The sequence below is a fragment of the Rana temporaria genome, chromosome 6, assembly GCF_905171775.1.
Source record: "Rana temporaria chromosome 6, aRanTem1.1, whole genome shotgun sequence".
Lineage (NCBI taxonomy): Eukaryota > Metazoa > Chordata > Amphibia > Anura > Ranidae > Rana > Rana temporaria.
Window position 1 is genome coordinate 151,724,055 of NC_053494.1, and position 10,100 is coordinate 151,734,154.

General features: G+C 43.5%; 1 long non-coding RNA gene across 1 annotated transcript; it reads left to right on the top strand.

Annotated features, from left to right (window-relative positions):
* The first annotated feature begins 1,283 nt into the window (after window positions 1-1,283).
* LOC120943929 lies at window positions 1,284-9,510 on the top strand. The gene is made up of 4 exons (XR_005750337.1): window positions 1,284-1,364; window positions 5,817-5,845; window positions 8,302-8,537; window positions 9,330-9,510. It is a non-coding gene; the product is annotated as an uncharacterized LOC120943929 (long non-coding RNA).
* Window positions 9,511-10,100: the final 590 nt, after the last annotated feature.

The following is a 10,100-nucleotide window of genomic DNA, read 5'->3' on the forward strand; positions in this document are numbered from 1 at the left end:
CTCCATAAAGAGTACCTGTCACCACCTATTGCTGTCACAAGGGATGTTTACATTCCTTGTGACAGCAATAAAAGTGATCAAAATGTAAAAAAATTAAAAAAACACAATTTAATATTATAAAAAAATAAAAAATAAATAAGAAAAAAAATAAAAAAATTTTAAAGGGTGAACCTCCTTAATGGCGCGATTAATCGTGAGTTAACTATGACATTAATGCGATTAATCGCGATTAAAAATTGTAATCGCTTGACAGCACTATTTTTTATATTTACACTGTCTCTTTATTAAATTTTTTTTATCACTTTTATTCCTATTACAAGAAATGTAAACATCCCTTGTAATAGGCATAAGCATGACAGGTCCTTTTTTTTTTTAAATTGGGGGTTAAAAAGCAAAAAAAGAAAAAATGTTGACTTTTAGGCCCCGTACACACGAGAGGATCCATCCGCTGAAAAATCTCAGCGGATAGATCCCCTGGTGTGTACGTTCCAGCGGATATTTATCCGCGGATATTTCCGATATCCAGCAGATAAAAATTTGAAAGCATGCTTACAAATCTATCCGCTGGAATCGGCTCCAGCGGATCGATCCGGTGGTCTGTACAGACTCACCGGATCGATCCGTCCGAACCCGTCCCTCGCATGCGTCGTAATGATTCGACGCATGCGTGGAATTGCTTATATGACAGCGTCGCGCACGTCGCCGCGTCATCATCGCGGCGACGGCGCGACACGTCACCGCGGTGTAAATTCGGCGCGGATTTCGATCCGATGGTGAGTACACTCCATCGGATCAAAATCCTCAGAGGATTTATCCGCGGAAACGGTCCGGAGGACCGTATCCGCGGATAAATCCTATCGTGTGTACTAGGCCTAAGAAAAAGAAAATCCCTTCTATCTGTCCAAGAACCGGATGTGACATTGGCGGTTGCTACGGTCCTCCAAGGGCATAGAGCAGAGTGGGGGCCATCATGCCCTTATACTCGTCTTCCTGCCTAGTCTACCAGATCGTTTACAGGTTTACTGATGGCTCAGGTAAAGTGAATTTTTATGCTTTAGGATTTTTTCCTAGGTGATTGTTACTGGCAGTATTCTAAAAATGTCACGTGTTTGCCTGGTGTAATTATTGTGCTAATTAAAAGTTGTCTCAGGATTCAGAAATGCAGTGTCATTTAAATTAGGAATGGAATTGGGCTGGTAGCAAATAACTATAGATTATGGAATGTAATATGGAATAACAATGACAAAAATAGTTAGTCATGCCCATGCCTACTGTCTCCTCCCTATCTTAATATTGATATAAAAGCAGCTGATTTTCTGTGGATAATAATTGAGTTTATTCTACATCAAGGAGCCAGTCTCTGGGTACGTAAGTCATGTTTGATGTTTGTTAGTCTTTGTAGAGTATACCATTTTAAGACGTATACCTAGCCAAATTTGTATTGGATAGAGCGGTAAAGGATTAGAACCCCTGTATAGTTTTTACTCCTCTCTGGAGATCAGTTAGAGAGATTTTCATGCACTTAGTGTTCCAGTGTCTATAATTTTATAAAGTGGAAATATACAGTATTTTATGTTTGTTTAATATTAATTTTATATATTTTTTTAACAATGTGTCTTTAAAGATTTTAACTTAAAACATATTTTGTCCCTCCACCTGATTAAGAAGCTGAGATTAGGAAGCAGAGATTATCAAAACTGAATTAGGCTCCTTTCACACTAGGCGGACTCTGTCGCTACGGAGTCCACCAGCTCAGCGGGAGATCTGTCCGCAGATTTCCGCTGAGCCGGCGGATGACAAGCCCCTCTCTGCTCACTGAGCGAGGAGGGGCTTGCGCAGGACTGCATAGAGCGACCGTTCAGGTCCGTCATCAAAACTGACACGGTCCGATCGTGTGAAAGGGGCCTTAAACTTTATTTATACATTGTATCACAAATAGCAGTTAGAATTTTTGATGTTTCACCCAAACCCTTTACTTTTCATTGCTTACTCATGGAACTTTTTTGATGAGTATTTCAAATAAGTAATACTGTAGTGGGGTGTCCATTTACGCACCATCCTCAGATAAAGGCACAGGTCCCTTTAACTCCATTTCTCACAACTCTCTGGGTTCCTGGACATGTCCAGGGAAGATAGTTTTTTCTGCTTCCCTTCCTTAGAAGCTCAGGGAGGATTCACCTGCAGAAGTAGCTGGGCAAGTGATCTGTGTGGTGGTCAGCGTGTGGACTGCCAGGTCGGAGCCTAATAGCAACTTCTCCAGAAGACACTCCTTCCCTGGTTTCTTGTACTCCAGTTCCAGTAGGGTGGTGCTTCATCCTTAAAGCAGAGTTCCACCCCAAAAAAAGAAGTAAAGTCAGCAGCTCCAAATACTGTAGCTGCTGACTTTTAATATTAGGACACTTACCTGCCCAGGGCGCCCACGATGTCAGCACTCATAGCCGATCTGTCAGGAACGTTACTTACCGAGGCCGAGATGCCAAGGGCGGCTCACCTTTGCGACTCGATGCGATCCACCCGCTGGGGTTTGAGACAGAAGGAAGGACGCACCAAGAGGCACCGGGTCCAGTGGCAGGAGGGAATCCAAGGTGGACCGGGAACTGGATAGCCAAAGCTCACTGGAGGCTGTTCAGAAGCACACAGGAAATAGTCTAAACAGAAGGTGCTCAAACAGGAACAAGGCTGAAGAATAATCCAGAGAACAAGCCGAGGTCAGGGGTTGGAGCAGGTAGGGTATCCGAAGTTCAAAGCCAAGGTCAGGGGTAGAGAAGTCAGACAGTCCAAAGTTCAAGCCGGGGTCACAGGGTCAAGGAGAGCAGCAATCCAGAGAGCAAGCCAAAGGTCAGGTAAACAGGATATCCACAGATAAGGTTTCCAGTAGCAAACACTCCAAACACTGCAAACGAACCAGCAATTTGCAAGGAGGAAGGGGCTGGTTTAAATTGGCCGCTCAGGCCACTGATTGGTCCAAAGTAGCATGAGTTCAGAACCAGGCTCCGACAGACAGCAAGAAGAATATCACTGAGCGGTGGCTCAGAGGCAAAGACCTGGACCAGCAATAGAGAGGTCCTGGGTTCAATTCCACCCAGAGCCAACTGGGGAACGACCATGCCTCGCCGCCCGCTCGGCACAGTAGCGATCATGACACGATCCGTCCCTTGGCTCTCGGGTGCTCCCGCCTCCATTTTCGGTAAGGGAATCAGGAAGTGAAGCAATGCGCGAGTCACGCTGCTCTATCTCACTGGTCCTTGCTGTCTTCTGAGACCTGTGTGTCTCCCAGAAGACAGCGGGGGGCCGGAGGAGGGGCCAGACATGACGTAGATCACTGCGGATACTGCAGCGTTCTATTCCCAGAAGTGGGAGCAAATACCTGTATTAGACAGGTATTTGCTCCATCCCTGAAAGGTGCCAAATGTGAGGGGGGTGGGGATTCTGAAAAGCGGAAGTTCAATTTTTGGGTGGAACTCCGCTTTAAGCCTGGATGTCTTCGGCTTGTGTTACCAGAGATGTGGGAATCTGTCTATGAGCCAATGTACAGCTTCTCCTCCCTCAGCTCGTATGCAGCTGAGAACAGAGGGAACGTGATCACTTCTAAAGAAAAAAAAAAAAAAAAGGAATTTTTTTTTTAATGTTTTTCTTATATCTATACACAAATGTTTTTGCCTTTCAATTTACAAATGAATGGGGTGTTTTACAAGGTGTTTACAATCACTTTAGCCAGAATTAGATATTATAATTGATCTGGACCATGTATACCATGTAGAGATCAGCAAATGCCTTTCTTGACATCTACAGTTTTTGGTACCTTAATTACAAAGTAGTTGTATCCTTAGGAAATTATGAACTTTTAGGGTTTGTCACTGGTTTATATCTTTTAACATGCTGTCTAAAGTAAAATGGAATTAATTGTTTACTTAGTACTTAGAACTTTATATAAAAACTCATCAGCGCTTTAAAAAAAAGCAGCAAATGGTAGTATTTGTATTTACAAATTCCTATACAGTGGAACCTTGGTTTAAGAGTAACTTGGTTTGAGAGCGTTTTGATTTGCGAGTGTTAACTCGCAAGACGAGCAGAATTCAAGCTAAATAGGCCTGCAGTACCTCATTTGCCCTGAGGTACAGGGGCGCAGAAGCCAAGCAGAACAGAAAATAGGCCTGCAGTACCTAATTTGGCCTAAGGTACAGGGGCGCAGGAGCCAAGAAAAGCCGAACATTGACCTGCAATACCTAATTTGGCCTGAGGTACAGGGGCGCAGAAGCCGAGCAGAGCCGAAAATAGGCCTGCAGTACCTCATTTGGCCTGAGGTACGGGGGCGCAGGAGCCGAGAAAAGCCGAACATTGGCCTGCAGTACCTCATTTGGCCTGAGGTACGGGGGCGCAGGAAAGGACCCGAAGTGTCCTCGGGCCTTTTCGGCCGTTTTCATCGCTCTCTGGCGACCCCCACCTCTGGCCGCATTCGGTATTGCATCCTATTGAAGTCAATGCGGAACTAATTATTTTCGCTTCCATTGACTTCAATGGGAAAACTCGCTTTAACCTCCCTGGCGGTATGATTCTTTCAGAAAAAAGGTGCTGAAAGCGGTACCATTATTTACAAGGAAATTTGGCGTTTTATATTGTAGGCCTGTAATTTTTAGGAATAACTCACTTAAATCTGACCAAACAAGAGTCTAGGCATCCCGGGTATGACATTTTTTTTAAAAACAAAATTATAAATTATAATATAATAAATAATTATAAATAATTATAACAAATAATAATATAATTATAATAAAAATTATTCAATAATGTAATCAACTCAAAATCACTGAAATTTGCTCAGTTGCAGAATTGTCGCTGTCATTTTTTTTTTTTTTTTATGACGAATTTCCCCACAAATCGCTATCGCACAATTCTTCAAGTGATTATAATTTATTATGGCTGTTTTCTAGCTGCTCTAAAACCATTTTTGACATAAAGGGACACTTTTGGTTGCTATGGACAATCTACAGTTTGCAGGGAGAAAGAACAGTTTTCATTATATAAAAGTACATGTAGGGCACTGGGCAGACCACTAGGGACAAGGGGGGTGTGTATTTTTTACATACAGTACTGTAATCTATAAGATTACAGTATACTGTGTGTATTGTGTTTGTTTACGTTTTTGAATTTGGCGCCGTTCTCCGCTCCCGTGCGTCGTAACGTCGCAGGGAACGGAGATCGGCGGCACAGGAGGACACTGTGTGAATCGAGCGAGCACCTGCTCGCTCACACAGCGCGGTGGCATCGCTGGATCCAGGGACAAGGTAAGTAAACACTGTCTGTGGATGCTGCGAGGCGAGCCCGAGTCTGACTCTGGGTTACCGATCGCAGCACAGAAATCTAACCCCGAGTCAGACTCAGAAATACCGCCAGGGGGGTTAATATGCGAGTACTTTGGATTATGAGCATACTCCTGGAACGGATTATGCTCGTAATCCGAGGTTCAACTGTATTTTTTTTTATACATTTTTTTGCATCATTATTTATAAAAGTGTTAGTATATTCACAAGTGCCCTTGCTGCTCTGCAGTATAGTGTACTTAGCACACTGCTCTACAGCTGAACGTCATCGAATGTCATAGCATGTAAAAGCCCAAGCCAAGAGTACATATAAATTGAAAGTGGTCTATCTGTCTTGAAGCAGACTAACTACAACTCACCTAACTGGGTTAGTATTTGAAAACTGTGGGAAATGTGCTGGCAGGCCTAATAGGAGCTAAAGGTTTAACCATTTTTTATTTTTTTTTGCTTGACAAGCATACAGTTTTTAACTGCGTATCTCTGTTTATTTTTCAGATCCACCATCATGGCTTCGTTGACTATTGGTTAGTAATTTTCTACAATAACTTTCAAACTAAATTTATACCTTTGCCACTTAATTTTTTAATGCTTTAATTAATTATTATGTGTCTTTTTTGACGTCCTTGCGACGTCATTTGGAGCAATGCACCCTGGGAGTTTTGACGGACGGGGCATGCGCAGTTCGTTCGGCGCGGGGACGCGCTTAATTTAAATGAAACACGCCCCATACTCGCCGCATTTGAATTCCGCGCCCTTACGCCGCGAGAGATACACTACGCTGCCGTAACTTACGGCGCAAATTCTTTCAGGATTCAAAGAATAGCAAAACAAGTTACAGCAGCGTATCTCACATACGCTGCGCCCACGCAGATGTATGTGGATCTGCCCCATTGTCTGTAATGAGAAGGGTCATGGGAGTGGTAAGGTATAAATTCTCTCTTGTAACCAACACTTTCGCAGCATGCATTGCTGCATGGAATGATTGGCTCTTCCCAATCCTGATTGGCCTATGAGACCGAATGCCTTAAATCGAAGAAATATCAAACATTTTATCTGTATGTAGGAGGCAGACCATGTCTTGTAATGTGATAAAGAAGTCAACATTTTTAATTGGTCTATTCTAAGGCCCCATACTCACGAGCAAACATGTCTGCTGAAACTGGCCCGCAGGCCAGTTTCAGCAGACATGTTTGCTCGTGTGTGGGCGCGAGCGGGCCGAATTCCAGCAAACATTTGCCCGCCGGGCCTTTTCCCAGCAGACAAATATTCCTGGACTTGTTTTAAAACAGTCCGCTGGAATTCTGCCCGCTCGGACATGTACGGTCGTCAGTACAGACCTACCGTACATGTCCAGCCGCCCGCCGTCCCTCGCATGCGTCGAATTACTTCGACGCATGCGTGGAAGCATTTTAAAGGCGGGCCGCCCACGTCGCCGCGTCATTGTCGCGGCGACACCGCGTCATCGACGCGGCGACACCGCGGACACGCCCCGCGTATTGTTTACGCGCGGACTTCTGTACGATGGTGTGTACAACCATCGTACAGAAGCCCTCTGGCAGACATGTATGGTGAAAACGGTCCGACGGACCGCTTTCACCATACATGTTTGGTCGTGAGTACCCGGCCTAAGATATTTACACTGAGCGGGGTAGATTCAGTAAGCAATTGCGTCTGCGTAACCATAGTTACGCAGCGCAATTGCTTAGTTGCGCCAGCGTATCGACTGCTCCTGATTCAGGAAGCTCGATACGCCGACTGCAGCCTAAGATATGACTACTATAAGGCTCTTATGCCAGTCATATCGTAGGCTGCATTCTTACGATGGCCCCTAGGTTGCGTTCCCGTAGTGGTCAGCATAGAGTATGCAGTATAACGCCGATTCACAACTCTACGCGCGCCCTGCGTACGCAGTTTACGTCGTTTGCGTTCGTCGGTTTCTGCGTAAGGCTGCCCCTGCTATTAGCAGGGGCAGCCAATGCTACGTATACCCGTCGTTCCCGCGTCGCATTTTTGAAAAATTACGTCATTTGCGTAAGTGAATCGTGAATGGCGCTGGACGCCATTTACGTTCACGTTAAAGCAAATGACGTCCTTGCAACGTCATTTGCCGCAATGCACGTCGGGAAAGTTTCCCGACGGAGCATGCGCACTACGTTCGGCGCGGGAACGCGCCTAATTTAAATGATCCACGCCCCCTATGGGATCATTTAAATTACGCGCGCTTACGCTGGGCAGTTTTCAGGAGCGCACACGCAAATTACGTAGAGCTACTGCTCCGTGAATCAAGCGTAGTGCAGGTAATTTACGGAGGCGCAGTGTTAAAACGGTACGCTGCGCCTCCGTAAGAAATGCGCAATTCGTACCTGAATCTACCCCATTGCATTTAAAGCGGTTGTATACCCATACACACAAAAAAACAAAAAAGGCAAGGCAAAGGCATAATGAGCTAGTATGCAGCGCATACCAACTCATTATGAAATACTTACCCCAGAACGAAGCCCCTGTATCAGAGCCTGGTCCACGCCGAGACATCTTGCCCTTGGCATGTCTTCCGGGTTAGTTGGTCCGGCGCTGTGAGTGGCCGGAGCCACGATGATGTCACTCATGTGCATGGGAGTTTTCTTCCCGGTAAGGTCCAGCAGCGTTTGCCGGACCTTCAGCCGGGCATTCCGAGCGCATGCGCCGCAGACGTCAGTGGCTGCATGCAAAGGAAATATCTCCTAAAGCGTATAGATTTAGGAGATATTTTACCTACAGGTAAGCCTTATTATAGGCTTACCTGTAGGTAAAAGTGTCAAATTTGGGTATACAACCGCTTTTAAAAAAATGCACTTAATGATGTTTTATTATTTACAGAGCTGCCTTCATTTGTGTCTTATATTTCTCTCTGGAGTTCATTACATAAGATAGGTTACATATAACAGATATTATATAGGAACATTTCAGTAACTGTGATTCTGATTTTTCATTTCTTTTACAGGAGGTTTCTTTGGGATAGGGGCTGGTGGATATAACCGTGGTTTTTACAATCGTGGTGGGAATTACAGGCCCAACTTCGTACAGCCAGGGATTGTTGTTGGAGGTTTCTATCCTAGATATGGTTATGGTCCTTGGGGAGGCTATAATGGAGGCTATAATAGAGGCTATGGCTACAACAACTATGGCCGCCACCACCACCACCACAGACCTCGCTGGTGGTAACCAAGGAAAAGGAATGTAAGTTTATATACTGATTAATAAAACAAACCATATATAGCATGGTGATAATAGGTAGCCATAGACACAGTGAAAACAGCTGATTTTCCCAGTCCAAAGGCTAAAAAAAAAGAAAAGAAACTCAAATGGCTCAATGTACAGTATAGACAAAATGGCAATTTCAATCATAACTAATAAATCTCACTCTCACCATTATTAATAACTGCTAGAGAGCTGCAGAACCCAAAGCCAAAAAAAATAATTATATACTCACATAAAAATAGATATACCCAGCTGTAAATCACCAACATGTGCCAAAATAATTAACACGTGCCAAGTAATTTGAGATAGAAACAAATGTACTAACAAATCTTAACATGCAAATCCATAAAATATATGGCTTTCTGACAAAAGACAATGAAGAAAATCCATTAAATCAATCTTCCTTGGCGATCAGTATTGATTCCATCCAGAACACAGGTGTCGAATCCGGCCCTCCAGGCCATTTTATGTGGCCCTCGCACCGCTCCAGCCCTCCTCTGGTCCTCCTCCAGACCCTAACTTTCTGCTTTCAAGCAATGCATCCAGCTTCTTCCCAGCAGCAGCATAAGGAAAGGGGGTGCACTGTGATGTAAGGGAGAGTGGGGGACTCAACTTCTGATGGTGGGTTGGCTCTTGACATCTAATGTAAACAGGAGGGGATGCGCTGGACATCTAATCTTACAGATACAACTGGCCCTTTGGAGGGCAATCATAATGCTGATGTGGCCCAAGATGAAATTGAGTTTGACATATTCCTCTCTTCTTTTGCAGGATGCAAAGTATGAAAATAGGCAATGAAAGCCACACGCATTGGGAACGCATCATATTTCCTCAGCCACTAACCTACAGTTCAAAATGATTTCTTAAACTGGATGTCTATTCTACTGCAATTACTGGACAAAAAATTATGTTTTTCAGTCTACAACATTTAATAAAAATAATGCAAAAACAATACCGTAATTAAAATAAAATCTAAAAAATTCACGTACAAATGCAAGTGTGTTGTGTTATGTAACAGTTTTAATACTGCCAAGTATAATAAATACTCGACTCATCTTACACAGATATGATAATGATCAGCTTATAGTCACACAGACATGTAATGTACAGCCCTGTATAATACAGCCAAAGTAGCTACTACATCTGCTTATAAATCTCAAAAGCTCCAGACTAACTAAAATCAAATGATCAGTGAAATAGGCAAGGCTAAGTTAGCAACAGAACTGTTTTAAGACAGTGGTTGGACCAGGGCAAACATCTCATGGGTGGTACCTTATCCTGTCTTTTCATTACTTAAAGGAGTTGTAAAGGAATTATTATTTTTTTTGCTGAAATGAGTGTTTATAGGGTATAGAGACATAATAGTTAACTGATTCCTTTTAAAAATAGATAAAAATCAATCATATAATTAGTGTTGCTCACGAATATTCGTATTGCGAATATTCGGCTCGAATATGGCATATTCGAGTATTCGCGATATATTTCGAATTTCGCAATGAATATTCGCAATTCCGAATATTCGCATTTTTTCAATTTTATTTT